We start from the raw sequence: 22,077 nt of genomic DNA, 5'->3' as shown, positions 1-22,077 counted from the left end.
TGTTCATTAATTGCTACTGTCACTTTGTGCTATCAGAACCATCTACTGATTCCAGCCATTAAAGAAATTATACTCTGTATATTATTTATTTCATTTTACTTAATTTCATTTAGTTCAAACTATCTAACACTTTTCCCCCCAAAATATTTACACTTTTCTGTCTAATCAATTTTTATTTGAATTCCTTTTGCAGTGCACATTATAGATGGTATTTTATTGTTCACCAGAGCCCTCAACCATCTGTTTAATTAGACATAATAATTTTGTCATGTTAATCATTACTTTGATATTCTTCTCCCCATTCTAGCTATATTTTAGCATAAAACATAGTAATTTTCAAAAAATATTTTTTGTGACAGTGTTGATAAATCAGATATTGCCGACTGGATAAAGGGAAGAAGATGTAACTTGCTTTTTTCCTTCTATCATTTGTAGTAGTTATTAACCATAAGCTTTATTCTTCGCCTCAGTCAGACAGAAAGGAGGCTTTCCTTTGTGGGGAAAAAACCGAGTATTTTTTACCACACTACCTTTTGTGAATTCATAGTGGAGTCACATCTATTGATAGACTTGGGATACATTCTTCAGAAGCATTAAAGCAATAAAGGATTTTAATCCTTTATTTTTAAGAATGATTTGAGGATTTTTATTTTGGAGGTGTTATTTTGAGATGCAGAAACATACTTTATTGGATCCATTAGACTATGCAAAGAAGTCAAGTATTGGATTACCAATAAGATTTGAAATTTTAATTAGTTATATGAAATATGAACCATTATTAAAGCAAGAACATTTGTGCAACTATAAATTCAGCTTTATACACGTCTTAATCTTAGGATGGCAAAATAAATCCCCTCTATAGGTGAAAGCATGGAGAACACTAATAACTTATACTATCAAAGTTTTGGCTGTGTTGCTATCGGTTTACCTATTTCTCAGCAAAAATGAGATACTATCCAGCAAATAAAATGAACTCACTGACATCTCAAGGGCAAAAACCTGCCAGGAAAGTGTCAAGAGCAACGTGACTGCAGGTTCTGGGCCAGACAACACAGGGCACCCTGCACTGGCAGCCACAAGGCTCTGCCTGGGCCCCCACACCTGGCTGGGTGATGCAGGCATCACCAGAATTTCCTCTGAAATATTACAAGACTTTGGCACCATAATGCTTAAAATTGTGCTAGGGACTCACATCGCCTTCTGAAAACCTTACCCTTGTGCTATCCAGACTGGGAAAAATTCTTATAGGACTTTCAACTCCTGTTAGGGTTAATAATGCTAAAATCACATAAAAAGCTGAAATTATAGCCTGCAGCAGGAAGGACCTTCCTTTAGAAGAAGGAAGCTATGAATAAAAAGATGAACTCTGAATGCACAGGTGTGTTCTGAAAAGAGCCAGGAAACTCTGGTTTTGGTTATGGCATTTCCCTTCTGAGCTCCCTGCTGCCATGTGCCAGCAAAATTACATGGAGGGGACAGTACACTCTATTCCTGGCCTCATCATCTCTTCAGCTCTGCCTTTTCTACCAAGCAGTTTGTTGACCATGAACATGGGAATAATTTTTCCCTTAACTGTTACTAAATCAGTGTGTTTCAGGAGAGTTAATATGCCCTGTCTCACAATCCTTTTGGACTATTTTTTCCTAAAGGTAAAAAAAACACACCTTGCTAAACATTGGTAAGCTTCAGATAAGTTTCAGATATTTGGAGGATCAAGGTTTCTGGCTTTGTTTGTTTGTTTGTTTGTTTTTTTTTCTGATTTAAAATATTATATAGATCATGTTAGGGCTGTTTGTTCTTAATGCTTTAGTCTCAGGTTTTGTGCATGCAGGTGAAAGAAAAGATAAAGCAAAGAAGGTTGACAATTTAGAAGGCTGCAATATACTCCAGCACTGTTCTTCTGAGTGTAATAGATGGCTTAAATAGCCACAAGGTGGTAATAGTGTTCTTCATGGAAAAGCTCAGGCAAGCAGGGTTAACCCTACAGAGATGTCTGATTTGCTGAGAATGATAACTACAAAGAACAGGAGTGCCTTTGGAAACGAGGGGGTGAAAACTTCCAGCAGAACTCTCTGTGCTGGCTAAGAGAAAAATGCCCTGGCTCAGTGATACCCACTGACAGAAAAATGTGATTTAAAAAATGCCCTTGTTGTAGCACGACAAAGATTAAGTCAGGTGATAAAATCCACAAGAGTTGTGCAGCGGCTGTCTGGGTAAATTGCCAAAGTTTTAGTGAGAAAGAACAGAGAAAAAGCACTCATAAGTTCTGCATTAGAAATAAGTAAGCTTATAGCTTCTTCTGATTTGAACTAAGGTATAGTTAGTTTTCTTCTCAGTGGCTAATATGAGGCTGTGTTTTTAATCTCTGCTGAACACAGAGCTGATAATATAGATCTGTTTTTGTTATTGCTGAGCTTAAAAGTGCTTAAAAGCACAAGGAAAAAATCCTATATATATAAAATAGGTATTTATTTATATACATCTGTTTTATGTAAGGAAAACCTACTGATTTAGAGATTAATAAATTTGGATTCTTGGTCTTGTAGACAGTGTATCAGTCCCAGGCATAAATCAATTGTCTAATCATTCACACAAATCAACAGAAACATTGCCAACTTAGAACACTGTTCTAAAATATAGCATATGTCTGTGGACTCCAAGGAGCACCCTGGTGTTAAAGTTGCATGAAAAAAAAAAATCCAGATGATGGATGGGTGCTATATTCATGCAGAATAAAAATTGTGCCATGCAAAGTGACACTTCAACTTCTAATCACACATCTCAGCAATTATTATGTGGGCAAGCAATTTCATTACAAGGGTTTACTTACTCTAAGATGATACTTGAAGAATATTATTGCAATGCAATTTAAAATTTATTTCACATCATTTCACAGGGGATCTGTAATTCTTTTTGTGTTCTGCTTAACCCCTGCTAGCCACAGCAGACTTTACAGCACAGTGTCTACACAGGCCAGAACAAAAGGAAAATTATGAATTTAAATTTTACCATCACTTCTGAGTCCAGACTTTTAAATCAATCATACCATGTAAAGTCAAGGCACTATTTCCACAACTAGATACTATCTCCACTAAAAGTTTTAGAGTCAGGCCTTTTATCCTTGACCAAATAAAGAAGGATTGCATCAATTGCCTGTGATATTAGATTATTGAATCATGTGAGTAATAGTTCACTCATCTTCTGGCTGTCTGATCCATGGTGAGTGAATGCTCTTCATGCTCTTCAGTCCAAAAGGACTCAACTCATAAATTGCTGCCCATTTGTGAGGGAGTTAATTTAGTCTGAAGAAACAGATTTTGCAATGATGTGACTTTTATGCTTGTCATCTCTGCAAAAGGTAGCAAGTCAGTGGAAAAAAAAGCAAATCACACTATCTTGACCCACAGCAATTTTCTTTTGTCTTGGTATAAAGAGATTCTCTCTTAAGCATATAACAGGACAGAATTTAGTCTACTTTATCAAAAGGGGTTTCCTTTTTTTCCTCATCTCCTTAAGAAGACCTCATATATGCTGTTTCTCTTCAATCATATTTTTTTAAAGTCTTAATTATAATTTTACAACCTTTTTTCCTCTTGTGACTTCCCTGACCCATTTAAAGATCTTGGCTTTAACCACTCTGAGGTTTACAATACCTCTTTCTGCAGAAGAGGTAACAATGGCCTTCAAGCCTGTAAACAGGGAGAAAGCAGACTGCCTGCAGGGTGTCCAGCACTTGAATTTGAACCCTTTGACTGGTTCTCAGAACAAGGACCTCTCATTCTCAGGAGTGCCAGTTGCAGCAAGAATAAACAACTTTTAGGTAGAGCAAGGCAGAGTCAGACATCAGGACTGGGCAATGGGCATGCAGAATTGCACAGCACACCTTTTCTCTCGGGGATGGTACAAAACAAAAACTCCTTAACCCACCAAATTCAGTCCTTTGCTTTTAGTAACAGTGAGCTCACATAATCCCTTTGCTTGTTAATAAGATAGAGCTGCCCACATGTTGAGAAATAAGAAATGTTTAGCATAAGTACATTTAGTGTCAAATGAGTTGCATAGATTTGTATTACTGTGTGACTTAGTCTGTTCTTGGCTTCACTTTACCTGCTCAGCAGGAGCAGTGTGATTTGCTCCAACCTTAGGCTGCAAACTGTGAGCTCACACCTATATATATTTTCAGCTGGAACAGAATAAATATTCTTACTAATTTTCCCACTATCTGGTACAGTTCTGTGTTTTGTCTTTAGTATAAGGAAATTGGCAACACACTTACTTTTTGGTTGTTGCTAAGTAATGTTTATATGGAGTCCAAGGCTTTTTCAGTTTTCCATGCTCTACCAGCAAGCAGGTGCACAGAAGCACAAACAAGATAAGGGTGCCATAACCATCAGCAGGAGCTGCAACTTGACAAGAACAGGGTATGGTCTGCCTGCATGAACACAGAGAAAAAAAAATCCAACAAAGTGTTAAAAGACCCCAGACCAAAAAATTACCATTCCACCAAGAGGTACATGCATAGCTTGAAGAGCAGAGGAGAGGTGGGTACATGAGTTATAGAGGTATAATTGCCTTAATTATTTCTTTGTTCTGGGTCCCTTTGCAGAGGCACCCAACTCAAGCTGACCTGTACCATGCTATTAAATTATTTATTTTTATAAATCCAGTGCCTGGGATTCTGCTCCTGGGGACCCAGGGCCAAATCCATAAAAAAAGGAAGTGCACAAGGACTCAGGTCACAGCAGGTAAAGTCCTGTGGTGACCTGTGTGCAACTGCTCAGGTAGAGGCTTCTCCTTTAGCATAAATGTTATTCCTCACTGTGTCTACACGTACTCAAATTAGGCTACCTGGAAAAGGTTAAATCAAACAACAGCTCAGTGGAGTTCATTCAGGATGCAACATTTCTGACAGAGATTAAAGGGGCTGTGAGTGCCCTTGGCTCTTTCCTTATAAAAGCATATTCTGTATAGGTAAATGCCACATTGTTCTTTTGTGCAGCGAATACATTGGTATTGTGTCACATTGTGTTATTAAATTCTTCTTGTCCTGAAATGGTCATCCCAATAGAGATGCTGTGAAATAGCTAGTTCACAGAAACCAATTAAAAAAGTTGTGTCTTCCTTTGTCACAATTCATCTGATGTTCCTTCTGTATCCATCACAGTAACATAATCAACCCCCTTTCAATCCAGCATTAAGAGTATTAAAAGATAATTAACCTAAAGAAGAATTTATGAGTGGATACTGAGGAAAGTCCTGCCAATTCTGGGTAATAATTAGGTTATCATTAGTGTGTGGGATGGATTATCTGAGATTAAAGTTTTAATAAATTATCAAAGCTGTGACTTAAATGACCTATGGGAGCTTGTCTGGATAAATTGTTACAGATCACTACAGGTTGCCTAAAAAAAAAAAAAAGTCAGGAAAGAAAAAGAAGTTCTTTTCTTCATTTTCAGAACTTCAGCTAGACAGCACTTCTGTGGGAAATTTGGGAGAAAGATATTCCTGTATTTCCCTCACCTTTGGTATTTTTCTGTTGCCAGGCCTGCTAACAGAAATAAAAAGTTCTGAGTTTCACTTGCTGCAGTTAAGACATAGAAAGTGATCCCATTTTCACTATTTGCATATTTGTGTTCCATCACTGCACAGAGTACAGTGTACAGCACCTTGTGCATCAGCACACATCATCCTTAAAACAATGGGGAATGCCTGACATTTTGTCAACTTCTGTGTTATGATTTTTTTTCTTTCAGGTACAGATTATTTCCAGATCTCCTGGAGCCAACTACCATTAACTACTCTGATATAATGCATCTTGGCACAAAACCAGAAAAGTAGGTTAATATCTTATATGTAATTTTCACAAACTAATCTGCACATAAACACTGTGAGACAAAAATCTGGGAAGGACCAAGGCCACCTGAACTGAGATTTATATATTTTATGATCTTCAGCTATTTTACAGGCTAAATGCTTGGGCAGTGTTTGAATGGCAGAAGGGAGTGCCAGCAGATGCCATAGAATGATGAGATTAGAACACAGCTAAGCCCTACTTTTTATCTTATGTTTCTCCTTGTAATCAAGCTTTCAAAAACATAATTAATTGCCTGTTCTTTTACCATGAAACAGAACTATGCACCTTATTGCAGGGTTTAAAACACCAGTTCTGAGGCCTTTTAAGGCTACCAAGTAGGTAGGTAGTCTATTTTTTACAGCTACTTAAAAGAACCTACATGGTATGCAACCTTCTTCTTATATCAAAAAGATGCTTATATTATTATATTAACTGAAAAAAGACAAGTGCTTGTGAGTAATGATTGAGTGGAATGTGAAGTTTGCTGCTGCTTGACAACAGAATGTCAGTGAGTAGGCAGCCTTTCTACAAGTATCTTTAAAAGCAAGACATTTGAATTAATAAGTCACTTAAAGAACAGAGAATGCTACAGCTACTTCAGATATTATTCAGGTGGTATTTGCTCTAGAGACTGTGGATTATATCTGACCTACTGTTGACTTTTAAGATTTATGTACAATATCTTGGGAACAATTTCAAGGAGTGAGTGATGATCCAGCAGTCACCCCTGTAATTCTCTATATCCTCTGGTTTTTCAAAAGTTAGTCAGTCTTGCCTGAGAAGTTTTATTTACTACAATGATCTTGGAGCAGTTCAACTTAAAATCAAAATACTTTAAAGATGTATATACATTAATCCTGAGCTGAGTTTAAACAGCCATGGGATTATTTGTCAAAGCAGGATCATCCTTGACTAGAATTGAGATGTTAATAATGCCATATTCCAGTTGCTTCTTTTTCACTGGGACACTGAGTGCCAGGATAAGGAGTAAATCACAGTTGTAGTAGATGTCAGAGAAACTTTAAGGAATCGTAGCAAGTTATAATCTTCTCCACACTTTTGAATCATCTGTGCTGGCAGAAAACCAGTGCAGGCCAAGAGAGGTAGTCTAATACCTATTGCCTTGAACTGGCTACTGTGTTGATGGAGTAGTTTTCCTGAATTTTGTTTCTTGTTCTCATTATTACTAGATGACAGAAGATACACCTCTGATAATGATGGACAATATTACAAGCTTATTCTGGAGGATTTTTATTTTCAAAAGCAATTTTAAAAGAAAAACTCTACACAATTTACCAGTATACAAGCTACATATCCATTGCTTTTTATCATATGAAAAGTGAAATACTTTTCTAATGGTGTAAGTAGTTTTAACTACATGGGATTATTCACACTAAAGAGAATCCATTCCTTGGTTTGGTATGCTGTCTGAAATCTACAGGATAACAGAGGGGTGTCAGGATTTTTCAAAGTGGTCTGAATTATTCTATCTCTGCTGTGTCATGGTTTGACACTGGCACAATGCCAGTGCCCCCATGAAAATGTAACCTATCCATTGAATGCTGTGAAGTGGAATCGAGAACAGAGCAAAGCAGGCCCAAGCTTAATAACAGAAGAAAAACCTTATTAAGCTACTACTACAAAAGGGAAAAAAAGAAAGGAAAAAGGAAAAAAAAAAGCACACAAAGATCCAAATGAAAACTTTGCAAAGCATTCCTCCCCCCACCACCCAACTCCAACAAACCACAGTGAGACACAATCTGGACCCCAATCAGGTTTCCACCCTCCAGACAATCGATACTCAGTCCATCGAGGGAACAGAGTCTCTCCTGTGCCACAGACCCCCCAAGAAACACAGCTCCACATCCTGTGTCTCCATGTCACACATGGCACCGCCCGGAGAAAAGTTTGCCATGGTGACCCTTCTCCTTTCCATGCACAGTGCTCTCACCACCAATGCATGGATGGACAGACTGCTTTTAGGATTTTTCCTTTCAAGGATGCCCTGCCAAGAGGGGAGAAAACAACAGTTCAGTTTTTCATTGTTTGGGACCACAGTCCCCCCCATTTTTCCATTTCCCCTGGGGCCAAGGGTCCAAGAACAGAGATCTTCTTCTCTTCTCTTTTTGAGGACAGGGGGCACCACCACAAACCCCCTAACCTTTTCTCTGTTCACTCCACTTCTGTCTTTTCCCAGCTGAAGCAGGTCTCTTGACTCACTGGCATCCTCCCAAAACACAGTCCCTCTTGGAGGAGAAGATTGGTTCAGGTTGTGGCTAACACTGAAAAGTCCAGCCAAAAGCCACTCCTTGTCCCCCTCCCATCTAGAATTCCTCCTTCTAACATCCCAGGGTCCAAGGTGTCCCTCTTCCTCTCTTTCAAACTGAGGAGGGGAAGGAAAAAATTCACAAGCTTTCATTTCTCAAGGAAGGGTTAAAAGTCCGAACTCCCAGGATGGCTCGATGCCCGGACATCCAGCAACTCCCACACAACTGGGCACCTTGCAGCAGCTCCCCCAGCTCCTCCTTCCTCGCGGTGGAATTGCTGACAAAACTGCTGCTGTTTCTTTCTCTCTCTCCCTCTCAGGAGAGAAACTCTGGGTGGGGGGAACGGAGACATCCCAGATTTCTCCACCCTTCCATCTGCAGGGTGTTCCAGTCTCTCCACCCTGGGACCCACCTCAGTCAGGCCATGGGCCTTCCCCTCCCCACCCAGCCACAGCCAGGCAGGGGAGAGGCTGCACCGCGGCTGACCGGAACCAAAAAGAGCGAGTTCTCCTGGGAATTCTGCTTTTAACACCTCTGTGTTCTCAGAGGCGTGTCCACCTTCAATTGGTCAATATCCAAATTGACCTCCTCCTTCCGGAAAAAAATTATTTTCCCGTGTCAAACCACGACATGCTGCCAGTGCCAATCTGAATTCTCCAAGAGCGTAATTCACTAACCACACTGTGCTGCTCTCTCTCCAAAACCAGTGGTATTCTAAGAATTCAATTATTTGTTGGAAAAAAACCCCACCAAGTTTGAAGATTGTGATTTTTCTGTGTATCTGAAGTACAGAAAAGGCTGTTTCATGTACTTCCCACATCCACAAGAACAGCAGCAGCATGACAGCAGAAAACAGAAACAGCCCTGACAAGATAAGGATGCTGTGAAGCAGAGTAGATATCACAGAATCATAGAATGATTTGGGTTTCATCTCCTGGTATGGAGCCAGATAAATAGATGCTTTCAAGGCTTAGCAAGAACAACACCCCCAGTTTGTAAGAAAAACAGCTGAACATCTGCAGCAGCTGCTGTGCAGATGTAGGACCCAAACCCAGCACCTGCATGTCAGAGGAAACTTCTTGTTCTCAGTGCAACAATAATAAGTTAGGAAAAGAAATCATAGATACCAAGCAGTGCTCTCTGCAGATTGCCCAGGAAATACATGCATTTTTGGTTTTTTTTCTGGTTTGGGCTTTAGACTAAAAAACCTGAGTTCAACACCAAGGAAAGTTCTGAACATCAAAAGAAGATTTACAGTACAATATACACACATAAGCTGCTTTTAATAAAACAAAGCTTTCCTGATGTTTGCTGCAAACCTTCCTCACGCTGAAAATCAATAATTAAAAAAGTCAACTGAATGCAACTATTGTGAATCACAGTGTAGTTTCTTAAAAGATCAGAAAGTGTTAAATCAATTTGTTCCAGGATGAAACTTCATTTTAGATCATTAAAGTTACATTTGACAGTTATGAAAGCTAAAGGCTTACTAATATGGCTCATCTTTCCTTCTCCTTACATTATGCATGAGAAAATATAAGTAAATGAAAAGCTTATAGCTCTCCACATAATTTCCAAAATTGTCTGTGGGAAGCACCAGTATTGAAAATATCAGATAAATACATCTTTGCTGCCTTCAGAGAGCTTCCTTCCAAAACCTGTCATATGAGGCAACAATATTCATTCAACTCCATTATTATATTTAGCTTCTCTCTTTCCTGGGCCTATCACTCTCACATGTTTGGCTGCTAAAGGGAGTGAGGTGGCTCCATGTAAACACTGTCCTTGTGATCCCCTGACACAGCAGTTGAAAAATACCTTCTACAACACAAAATGTTCCCACATGTATTTTATCACATTATATTTAAAAATGTAGCTTTGGAGAGCTTCCTGCTGTAGTTACTGCCCACTGTTCCCAGTGCTGTTGGTATGTAACAGAAAAATACAGTATCATCTTCTATAATTTCTTGTCCTGTAAAAAATGTTTTTGAAGTTGTTACTCGGATCTCCTAAGAGTTCTAATTTGTAAACATTTTAAAAGAACCACTTCTTTCATCATGAATATTCCTAATAGATGTAAACGATACACAACAGTTGCTAAGATGCTAGCATAAAAGGAATTTAGCTCAACCTGACACATTCTCATATTCTGCTGTGTCAATTCAAAAATCAATATTTAGTTGCTAGACTTTACCTTTGTAGTGAAACCAATTTTGAGCATCATGTTAATGGGATGAGTTTTGCATATGATATATTGCAAGGTCTATTCCACAGCTGAACATTTCTTCTGTGCTCCAGGGCTATCAGCATTTCAACCATGGCACGTTGATCCTACAGAAAGCAAGGATGTATTTATATTATTCTGCAAGGAGTATTTATATCATTCAGCCCCCAGCCAAACATAAACTGCCACTCTCTCATGACCTGGTGGTACCCTCTGTCAATCAATTTTGACACTGCACAATGTCTCTGAAGAGATTATTTTTTCAATATCCCTCCTACAATATTTAGGTTTATAATTACTTAGCTATATTTACAGGAAATGGCCTGTTCTCCCTCAGCTGTTATATTAAACTTCTAATATTGTATTAAAGAAAATGTTGAATGTCAAGTTTCCCTTAAAGACATAAAGAGAGGTGAAAATTAAAATAAAAATCAAATTCTGTAGCACATAGTCTAATTAGAATCTGACCCTGGCATTCAGGAGGTTTGCCATTAAATTAAAAAATTAATACCCATTAACTTTGTATAAAAATTTACCTGTGTGAGTTTCTCTGGAATATCTGGAACCAAGAAAATTGCACTTTTGCATAATAAAATCTACTTCAAATACAGACATCTAATACTTTCAAAGTACACAACACAAACTCATTCATGTATTTCAAATACATTTCCTCCATACTTAAGGCATCTACATGCAAAAGATCTTTTTCCCCCCCTTTCTAGACTAAGATTTTATAGCTTCAAACTCTTATTTTGTTTCCATGCTCCTTTCAAATATGAAAACTTCTCCTACACCACATCAATAATGTAATTATACCTTAATGTTTCTCTTGTTACAAAGAATTGAAGCATTACACTGCCTTTTACCAGCTTCCTTGCTAGGACAGAATACAGAGGGATGTGTTTTTAGCTACAGTAATTACCTTAATTTTGTAGGAACATAAGATTGCTGTGTAATCGGCTATTACTAATGCAATTACTCTGAAGAAATGGCTCACAAAGAGATGTGTCAGGGGTGCTTCTACATCAGCACAGATTGAAGTAATTTAATAATGAGTCACATTTGGTCTCTGAAGTGGGTAATACTGAATGGCAAATATCCACTCTGTAATGAAGATTTATGGAAGCATTATTTTGGCATGTAGTTACAGGACAGCTACTGGTTTTGCAAATGAACTATACACCTCTTCTATTTCCAAAGATATAATTTATGTTCTAGTTGAGACCCCCCTGGGCTCAGGGTGCCTTTCTGTGAGGTACCTGGTCAGGATCTGGTATTTCTTATTCTTTCAAAAGCCCAAGTCAGATCTTGCTGAATAAATGGTGAGACTTTGTGTGAGTTATGGATTCATAAGTGACAGACTACAGGAAAACAAGGTGGAGGTATTGCCTCTCATCCCACTTCCAAGAGTCCTAACTTCAGAAGGCTCTTGACAACATGACTGATTTTATTATTCAGCATTCATTCCAATATTTTCCTGAGACAAAGCCATGGAAATCTGGTGAGTGCCTCAAACCCAGCCCATAACATGTGACACAGTACAAAAGTGAACTCAGATCTTTAAAGTCCCTCTTCAGCTCCTTAGCCACACACCACATAATTTCTGTCTGTAGTGTGCAAAGAACTAGCACATTTTTAAACTTATTGGCATGTGTCAAAAGGTCTGACATAGCTTAATTAGTTATTGACTATGATTGCAAAAAAACCCACACCATAGTGAATAAACACTATAAAATATGCCAGAGCAGGTTGCCACACTGCAGCAGCTGGAATGAAAACCATTTGGGTAAAGAGCAAGAGCTCACAAGTAGCTGCACAGAATGAGCTGACTTACCATGGCTCAAGCTCAAGCATTTGAACAGGGCTATTCAATATCTCCAGGAAGGGGATACACACTGCCTACATTTTGCCTCAGCATCTCTTAGTGGTCAGTACTTAGTGGTTCTAAGAATGACATAGCAGTGAGGTGAAGTATTTTTTTGGGTGCCATGGGTGACTAGTAGAAGTCCTGAAGTATGGGATTCAGACAAAGAAAAATGGCATCATCTACTGTCCATCCTTTCAAAATCCCCTGAATATGCCAATATGTATAGACACCCAAAACTTTGTAGCATGGATTTATTGTCTCCAGGAAATATGTTTTAGTTACATAATTTTTGAAGTTCCATTTTTAAATAGTTGAGGGTCCTGGCTCACACTGTCCTCTCTGGAAGAACATTTCAGAACCTTACTCTTTGAACAGTTAAGAAAACTTCCTTTCCTTTCCAAATTTAAGTGATATGTGTCCTTTAACGACTTCTAGTCCTCTTCAATGTTGATTTCCTGAATTCAGTTATGAAGAGGAAGCATATATCTTCTCAGACTTAATTTGCCTAGACTAAATCAAACTCCTCTGCTCTCTCCATTTAAGACATATATTCCATTCTCTCATTTGTCCCAGGAGACTTTGAGGTCTGCATCTGTTACAAATCAAGTTTATTTTTCATGAGCACAATGACCAGAAATGTACATGGTAAACCAAATGGAGATTTCCCAGCATTTTATAAAATACTATAAATATCTTCCTTCCTCTACTAAAAATTTACTTTCCAGTATTCCCTAGAACAGTATAAAGCTTTTTATTAGTTATATGATATGAACAAATAGTGGTAGCCAATGGTGACCTTTTGATTAATCATTTAATTCACATCTTTTTGCCTCCCCTTGCCTCAAACCAGTACAAAACTAATTCAGAATTAGTTTTTCTTACATCTTCCTACTTTGTTCTAGCTTACACTCCTGAGGTGTGTCTCTCATATTTCCATTTCCTTTCATGTTCCTCTGCATTCTGCTTTCTATTAAAATCTGGGCCCTTTTGACATTTACCTTTTTTTTTCCTGTCCACATATGAGCTTTTCAAATGGACCATGTAATGTAAAAAGAGAAGGGGTTTCCTGTCAGAATGTGTTACATTTGTTTATAATCTCTACATTGAAAAGGAAATATTTAATCCCAACAAATATTAAGTATCATTGACTAAATTTGATGTCACCTGGTCTAAGCAAGCAGGGACTAACTTCAAATGTAAATAAGAGGAAGGGTAGCTAATAGCAGCTTTCAATTTTAATGTAAATATCTCATGGAGTGGTTTGTGTTGAATTTTCTGTATTATTTAATTTTTTTTCCACTGTATTATTTCTTTTAAATTTTCCAAATTCCTATTTTTTTCCCACCATCATTTGAGCTCATCTGTCTTTTGAACTAGATTACTTGACACTTTATATTCTGGCATTGTTCCCTGATGTGTGTTCTCAAATAAAGACGGATCTGATGATGAGAACATGCTACATGAAATTCAGCTTTTCAAGGATTCTAAGTTCATCTTGTAATGTATTTATCTTTTCCTATTACCCCCAGTAATTTTAAATTTTAATTTATGCCACTAATTTCTATGTTTAATCCATGTTTATGTCACTAGTCCTGGCCCTAATTTCTTGTTTAGTGGCAATGATCCTACTGAAACTCAATCATACTGGGAATTTTAGGAAGTGGATTTCTGTTCTACACTAAGTAGCTTCTACTTCTAACAGATTGCTTCTGAGTTTTTCCTAATTTATCATATGGAAGACTGTGTTCTCACTACATAATTATGCTATATCAATTCTGCTGAATGGGTGCAGCAGGGAAAGGTTAAACAAAAAGTCTCTTACTCCATCTGCATGTAACAGTCAGATCCTGCCTCATGTACTTTAATTATTGTCTGACTTTGGGATATTGTATATTTTCATTCAAGTAAAAACTTTCTGAAATTAAATTTGGGGTAGAATGCTTCCTTGAAAGAATAAAAATTAATCATTCAGTGACTTGTTTTAAGCCAACATTCTGTAAAGGGAATGAATGACACTCCTACATTTCTTTATGTAAATATAATACAGAGGTAATGCTCAACTCTGTTGAGGCTAAAAATAATGTATTTTAAATCCTGTAACTAATGGAAAAAACCCACTGTATTTTTTTATACATGAAGCTGATACCAGTGTGTACTGTACATTTTTCTTTTTCCTTTTTTTTTTATCTTACTAGCTTTTTTTTTATCTTGCTTTTAATCACTCAGTTTCATGAAGTCAGTTGCTGTAACAATTACTGCAGTTGCAGTTTCTGCTTTCCCAATGGTGATTTTTGCAATCACAGTATTTATGATTAACCAGGCAAAATAACGACAATATTTTAACTGGTTTAAATTTTGAAATTTAAGTTCTACTCTTAGGCAGAATGTTCAGTGTCTACTAAAAAACCAGGTTTGTTTCTGTGCCATTTCATTGATCCAAATCTAGACACAGCTTTTTCTATATCAAATTTACGTTTTGTAAAATATACCTAGTCCATCAAAGAATCAAATCTAATTATTGTGTATACTTCTCTGTGCATATTATTCATATATGAAAGCATCAGCAAGGCAGAGAAATTTCTTTTTTATACACAGAATTTACATTCTACATAGGATTTTCCAAACATGCTTCCAGATTCACTTGTTTTTCATGCTATGGATTATATGAAGTCATTTTCAGCCCTGCATGAAATTCTGAGCTTCTGTGACACAAATCTACATCCATTGTGGATCTTTCTGTCTCAGGATCAGATGAATAATTTTTAACACAAACATAATGTTTGTCTTAAAGCACATGTACTGTATGTTTCATCTACACACTGCAATTAGCAACCTTTAAATACTGAAACATTTTTACTTACAGTTGAAGGCACTGAGATTTTGTGCAGTTATGTGGTTTCTTGGACTTTGTAGCCCCTAAAACAAAAGGTAAGCTACACAGGTTGAGGAAAAAAAAAAGAAAAAATATAACTACAAGGAAATTATTCTATAGTTTTAAAATGGTAAGTACTGTTTTTATCTTTTTTTTTAATTGCTGCTACCTAACAAGTCTGCCTCTTACTTAAAAAGGATCTGCACTTAAATATTAAAGGAAATAATTAGTGTTAAAATTACAGGCTAAGCACATGCTAATTAGATTTAGAAACATCTCAATTAAGTAAGATAATGAAATGTTTTTGAGGCAAATGAACTGCACAATTACACTGATATTAAGAAACCTGAATAAAAAGAAAAATGTGTAAAAAATCTTAATGGAAGAAAATATTCTCCTTTTTATTGTAGAAGTCATTGTGCTTTTGTTCACCCCAAAAGAGCCTTTATGAGCCTTTCTCAGAAACAGTGCAATTTATTTAATACCAAAGTTAAAGGTTCACAAGTGAAAAAAATGTATTTTTCTTACCAAAAATCTGTATTTTTAATTCTAGCAGATTTTCAAACCAGAAACCATTATATGCAGGAAGTATAGAGTGCCAGCTAAACCACTGTGTGGATTAGAAAATACACACAACTGTTACTTTTCAGTAACACAGCCTTAACAACTCATTTTAAAAAGAGGAAAAGGAATGTATGTTGTGCTTTGTAAGATTATAAAATTAATCTTGAAATTGTATTTAATTCATTCCCATCTGTGGAAAGAAGAAAACAAAAAAAAGGAGAACAAAGGGCAACTCAAAATCTGAAGAGAATAATCCCAAGAAATGTTCAATTCCTTGTCTTAATTCTTATACTTACTGTTGAGTAGAACAGAAAAAAACTCAAACAAATAAAATCTAAAGAACATATTCCCTCATGCTCCCCTTCAGGTTCTTTTCCCCTACCATTACAGCAAATAAATTATAATTTGAATTTTAAAGAGGAACATGACCTTTAACTTGAATGTGGCTTCTGACAAATAAAAGCAAACCTGGGGCATTTGCTGGGAGATGTCCACACTCAGCACCTGCTGCTGTTGAGAGCAGTAGCTGTGCTTGTGTGCTGCTCAGAGTGAAAAGGCCTTGTGCTTCAACTTCTATCAAAATAAAAGACTATATAAAATTATAATAATGAATAATGAAACAAAGCATGGAAAAATATTCTGAGGAAGCTATATTTAGGTAAAGAAATACTTATGTACATTAAAACTGAAACGCAAATATTTTGTTGCTGCTTAAATGAAAACGTGCTACTCCATGTAAATAGCACTAACTTTAGGACCTCAAAACCCAGGGTTTTTTTTAACAACTTGATGGCATTTCAAGTTCACATAAGTATCTAAACAGAACTGAGACATTCCAAATCCCAAGACTAAATAAAATCCCATAGCCCTGAAGGCTTCTCATTCGCAGAGAAACAGTGTCCCTTGGTGGCAAAAGAGGGTAAATGCAGAAGTATTCAGGGACTTGTGCTAAATGTGATTTATATGGAAATTTCGAATAATTTTAACATTTCCATCACTCTCATGTCGCTGGAGTGCCTAGCAATTTTTCAGTTAAAAAAAAAATATATATACGGTGCTGTCTCCATTATATTTGGCTCATCTGCCCTGTTCTTGCTTAATAACACAAACACAAGCAGTTGCAAATTAACAATCTATGATATACTACCTGACAGTATATTACCCGGAGAAATATAGAAATCTGTATCTATAAACATCAAATTATCTAGAGGCAAATTTCATTTTTATTGTACCTGATTGAATATCATTATTTTGGACAGGATAGTCAGGAATTAGATGAACTAATTTTAGCTTCTGTGTGCCACAACTGTTTATAGTAACTGTATTTGAGTACCTACTTCCAACTGGCAGATAACCTGGAATGAAAAACTAATGACTAGTTTTAATCTACTAAGATGTAGTTCCAAGCACATAATGATTTTCCTAAGAGTACCACCTATCCAATAAAGTTTCATAATCAGAGACTGGAATCTCTCAAATGGATCATGGTGCATTAAGATGTTTGCTTTTTCCCCCCTTAATTTCTGGAAACACCTATTAACATCTGAAACTGAACTCCTTAACATGCCATTGTAACACTTAATGTCATTTATTTAGTGGCGATTGATAAAGCAAGAGTCTTCCTTTGGATAAAGAAATCTTCACATAGTTTTTTCTGTTTGTTAAACAGCTGTTGAATAGAAAGTAATGTTTATATATATATATATATATATATATATATATATATATATAATTTATATATAGTGCTATTTTATATAAGTATGTAGAAGCACAGCTAGATAAAACTTAGATTGTCAGTTCAAGGAACCTAGCTTATTATTCTTGATATGGCACTTACTAAGTGTGACTTTCCATGCTAGCACAGTACAAATTAGTCAATTTTCTCTAGCATATAATTTTGCTATCAGTTACAGCATATAATTACCACAGGGCTGGAATGATTTCTGTGTGAACATCTGGATTCCTCTGCTATAATGTGCAATGCTAATAACTTGCAGCCAGACTTGAAAACGTTTCTACTCTGAAGAATTGCTGTCTCAGTAATAATACTGACTGCTTCCCTTACCTCAGCCAGGAATATAAAGTGTGCTTCAAAACCTACTTTAAATTCCAAACAAACACAATAGATTTTATAATTTTTCTGCATAAAGCATTTTTTTTAAAGCATGGATTGTATTCAAGTGTAGCACTGAAATGTGTTACACACAATTCACTAAATTGTGAATAGTCAATTTGTCAATGGCAGAATGATTTTTGCTTGTATTTCAAGTAAAAATAATCCTAAAGAATGACAATGAACAGTAACATACTTCACAGAAAAAATGGCATTCGGTGTTTTCAACACCAGGAAGCATTCTCTTATTTCTAAATGGCCCTGAAGAATCTAGGCAATAGTCACAACCAAGTATGTAAAAAAAGACTTAATCTTGAACTATATAAATTGACTGAGGATAACTGAGATTTAGTCAAAGTAAGAAATAGTCATCTGAAACTGGACTACAAATTCAGCTGTACCATAAATCAGATTGTTCCAAAATGAACAACTGTGTGCTGTGCCATTTCATCACAGATGTGGTACCACTTGCACTTACTGGAAACCAATCTTTCACTCACCTTACCAATCCACCAACTCATTAATGGAAATGGAATCTGAATCAGCCAGGAGGGCCAAGCCTGTCCTGGGGACATCAGGCACAGCTGGGCAAGGGAGGGGACTGTCCCCTCTGCTCTGCACTGGGGCAGCCTCACCTCCAGTGCTGGGGGCAGTTTTGGGTGTCACAATATTAAAATGAGCTGAAGCTATTAGAGATTGTCCAAAGGAGGGCCATGAGGATGGTGAAGGCCTTGAGGGGAAGCTGTGTGAGGAGCAGCTGAGGTCACTTGGTTCAGCATGGAGGAGACAGGGGAGACCTCATTGCAATCTGCAATTTTCTCCTGAAGGGAAGAGGAGAGGCAGGCACTGATCTCTTCTCTCTGGTGCACAGGGCCAGGACTCAAGGGAATGGCCTGAAGCTGTGTTAGAGCAGGTTTAGGCTGGATATTAGAAAAAGATTTTTCACCCAGAGGTGGCTGGGCATTGGAACAGGCTCCCCAGGGAAGTGGTCACAGCACCAAACCTGACAGAGCTCAAGAAGTGTTTGGACAATGCTCTCAGGCCCAGGGTGGGATTCTTGGGGTGTCCTGTGCTGGGCCAGGAGTTGAACTTGATGATCCTGACGTGTCCCTTCCAACTCAGCATGTTCTACGATTCTATGATTACACTGTCATCTTCCCAAAAGTTACACTTCTAGATTAAGCCTTGCTCTCAGTACACACTTTGACCTCTGAATAGACAACCTTAAAAATCCTGTTTACAAAATTCCAGTACCTTTCAGAAAAATCTTTCACAAAAAGCCCAAACTTCTATAACTTGTCTTGCACATACCTTGGAATTTATATGTGAGTATGGATTTTATATTTGATAAAGAATTTTAAGAGAATAATTAAGTTGTAAAGAACATCTCTGCATAGGTAGGGGATGCTGATGTTAGAGGCAGATTTGAATACTCAGCCCTGTTCCTATACATACACTGCAAATGGGAAAAAAGCTCAAATACCAATGAATCAGCTGCCCAAGGTTATTTGGTGCAATCCCACTTGGCAGTTTGGGTTCAGGTGGCCTTAGGAGAAGATCCCTTCCTAAGTCCTGAGCTGGAATCAGAATGTTCAAGGGGAAAGAGCCAATCAGACTTGAGCCTTGAGGACCAGAAATGGGCAAAAATTCCAGATGCCATTTTGCCTTGCTCCACAATGTAGGTTATCTATAGAGCAACATTTTTCTTTGCCTCTCATTTGTGAGCAAATCAGATAGGACAGTGTTTGAAAGCACCTCTTACCCTCTGGCACTTAGAATAAAGCCCATTTTAGACAGTCAATGGTTGGACAGATTATTCCAATTAGCATAAAACCTTGCCTGCATACTTACTGCTTAATCATACACAGAAGCACAAGTCTGAAGTAAACCACAGATATCACTGAGCAAATTCTAGTACATAAAATAATGCATGTCTTGGTTATAAAAAGATGAGTGAACTCCCTTGCAGCATCAGTAAAAGATTTTGACATCATTGCAGCATTACATTCTTCTGAAAGAAATAATACTTTTTTTTTTTTTTTCAGTAAAAGACTTGCTAGGAGAAACAGATTGGGTGTTTGATGTCTTTGAAATAAAAACATTTATTCTTACCTGCAACTGGAGATAGGAATGATATGAACACCTGAAGAAAAGAAACTTTTACTATTTTGTGCATTAAACAATTAGTTTTTAAAAAGCCAAATGACCAAACAAAACCCACAACTTGGTGACATTAAAATGGGAAGCTGCATATATTTTCATGACATACCAAGGCATATAAATGCTGTGGCCTGTTCAGCATTACCAGATACTGTTACATATTTTGAATATTATTTGTTTTTTCTGTTCAGTGCATTCACAACTATAATAGCATCACATTTAATACCTACATTTCTGTTTTCAAAGTAAACCAACCAAACAGAAAATGGAACAAAGACAGAAAACTCAGCTACAGCAGAGTTTTCTAGTTTCAAATTAGAATTTCTTTGAACTTGACAATTTGCTCTCCACCTGTGTGTGCTGTGCTTCCTCCTTACATAGAGAGCAGTTTAGGAAGGTAAGCAAGCAATCAGCTTTACTTCAACACAAATCTTTTTCACCTGATCAGAATTTTGCTCTAATACCTTTAAGAAAAAGGCAAAGGAAGGAAACATTCATATATAGTGTGATAAACTGTAAGGAAGCAAGCTGGTCAGAAAGATTTTTCTAAATTTAATTTTTAGCTCCTGGTACAGAGATTAACAAACTTTCATTGTCTTCCAACTTTCAAGAAAGTAACTGTTCCACCTGATCATGTCTTTATTATCTTATGACTGTTCCTTCTGGACAGAGAATGCTTGAAGCTGGAACACTGAAATTCTTATGTGGCATCACTACAGAAAAAAGAAAGTGGACACAATTTGATGGCACACAAGGGTGAATCCGCATGTTCAGCTCCTTTGGGAGATGAAATTCCTTGTAGGGAATTAAATGTGTTCATTAACACATTCCCTATTTACTAGAACACATGTTTAAATCACTGCTAAAATAAACGGAACACTTCACTGCTACTGTTCCTAACTGGATTTAACAACAATGGTTTCACAAGTCCTTATTTCAAGAGACTACAGCAAGGGAGCTGGGAAGAAGATATAAAAGATACTAAACATTGTTCTAAGTAGTGGTAATTGTGAAATTTTATTTTGTTTTTTGAAGTCACAGAATTAAGTAGAAAATAGAGACAAAAGTGTTGGATGTAAACAACTAACAACAGATGTAAAGTAACTAAACAAGATAAAAAAAAGTCTGCTACCTTAAATTAATACATTTTACATGAGACAACAATTGGTACAAAGGCTGAATTAGAACCATGATTTTCAAGGTCAGGCACACACTTCCCTAGTCCCTCAAAAGCCTCAAGCCTTAAAAGAATATTCAGAGGGGAACAGTATTAATCCCAAACAATGGAGTCCTGCAGATGGACTCCATGCTTTCTTAACTTCTGCCATGAAAGAGATGAAATAATAAATTTGAAAAATGCTCACTAGAGGTATATCCCACCAATTCAACACTGCTGTTTCATAAACAGAAAAAACTATTATCATCCAACCTGGCTCTTAGCCACCTCCTCAACCCTAAGTTTGATCTCCTAAATCATTAATTGAGAATCAATGATTCAAGGATATAGTATCAAATTAGTAGTTTTACTGGAATATGCACATTTAACTTTACAATAAAATAAACTGTACTAGAAGGTTCATTTAAATCTAAGTAATTTCAGTTACATTCCTATGGCTTTGAGCAAAAAAAACCCAAGCAGTTTTACTGTATGTACACAATATTGAACAACAAGATTTAAATTATTTATTAATAACCTACATTCACTGTGGATTTCTAAGATTTACATCCAAAAAGCATATTTTATTTACATGCTGCTGACATTTTAAAGAACAAGAAATAAAATATTATCTGTTCAGGAACTACATCTATTCCAAAATTTGAAAAGATACATTTAACAGCACAAAACATTTTAAACATTTACAATAAAAACCAGCTTTCTGTGCCAATCATACTTACTCTCCAAGAATGCAAAATTGCACTAGCTACAATTAGACCAGAAACACGTAAGACCTGAGAGTCAAATCTAAACTTTTTTTTTTTTTAAAGGAGATCCTAAAAGCTAACATGTTAATTTAAACAGACTGATCAGTGGTCAATTAAAAAAAAAAAAAAAAAAAAAAAAAAAGCCAACACCAAAAACAACCCCCAAAACCCCCAGTGCATCATTTCTGCAGTTCTAAAAATAGATCACTATAAAATTGTTGCAGTAGCTTGAT

This window comes from Lonchura striata, chromosome 6 (genome assembly GCF_046129695.1).
Source record: "Lonchura striata isolate bLonStr1 chromosome 6, bLonStr1.mat, whole genome shotgun sequence".
Taxonomy (NCBI): domain Eukaryota; kingdom Metazoa; phylum Chordata; class Aves; order Passeriformes; family Estrildidae; genus Lonchura; species Lonchura striata.
Note: the sequence above shows the minus strand (reverse complement) of the source record.